At 43.9% G+C, this 904-nt stretch overlaps 1 pseudogene; it reads right to left on the bottom strand.

The window, feature by feature from the left end:
* Nucleotides 1-438: 438 nt before the first annotated feature.
* Nucleotides 439-708, bottom strand: LOC106512471 (ectonucleoside triphosphate diphosphohydrolase 2 pseudogene; annotated as a pseudogene).
* Between the last annotated feature and the right edge of the window lie 196 nt (nt 709-904).

The following is a 904-nucleotide window of genomic DNA, read 5'->3' as shown; positions in this document are numbered from 1 at the left end:
TATATATATATTCTAATGCTAAACAAGTAAAAAATTAGCAAACGCTAACACGAACAAATTGCTAGCAAGTTGGCAAAGCTTGGGGATCTCCACCAGTTACGTGACTATGTCCGCTCAACAACTGTGCGTGAACAGCACAAACTCTCGTCAGCAGCTCCATTGGTTTCAAACACAGCGCACCAGTTTAGCTGTGTTTAAACTTAAATAAATTCAGGAAAGCATCAAATTCCACTGGGAGGACCACAAAACATTGTGTGTAAGTTGGCAAAACATAATTTGGCGGAAGCTAAATTGCACACTAAGGTTTTTCCAGTGTTGGTGTAAAAGCTAATCTGTTCTGCTATTAGCTGCTAGCTGATTAGCGGAGCTGTGCCCACCACTGCAAAGTAACGTCTGATGCTAAGGTGGCGCAGGTGTGCTTCCTCCGGTCGTTCGTACCATGAAGCCTCCGGTGGCGTTCGGTTGGAAAACGTTGTCGAAGGAGCAGCGAGAGAACTGACAGCTGGTGAAGGAGAACAGCTCGCTCACGTTTCCCACGCAGTGCTCATAATGTCCGCTGCCCTGGACCGTCAACAAGTCCTGAGGCTTGTAGGACTCGGGTTTCTCCTTCTCTGTGCAGGGGGAGTTGAATATTTCCTCCATTTTAATCGTCATGTTGTAGTCTGAAGGATAGCAGGGGTGAGTGACGGTCTGAGAGGAGCCCTGAGACTGAGAGAGAGACAGAATCTGCTGAGATTTTATTTACACAGCGTGAAATTAACACACAGAAATGACTTAATGCTGACTTAAATCTGAACAAAATAATTTGAATTTGCTAAAGAAGCTAAATTAGTGGACTAGATGCTAAAGCTGAAATTAACATATGCATTACTAAAATGAGCAAAACCGTAACTGTATCTAAAGG

This window comes from Austrofundulus limnaeus, unplaced genomic scaffold (assembly GCF_001266775.1).
Source record: "Austrofundulus limnaeus strain Quisiro unplaced genomic scaffold, Austrofundulus_limnaeus-1.0 Scaffold7227, whole genome shotgun sequence".
NCBI classification, from domain to species: Eukaryota; Metazoa; Chordata; class Actinopteri; order Cyprinodontiformes; family Rivulidae; genus Austrofundulus; species Austrofundulus limnaeus.
This window is presented reverse-complemented; position numbering and strand designations above follow the sequence as displayed.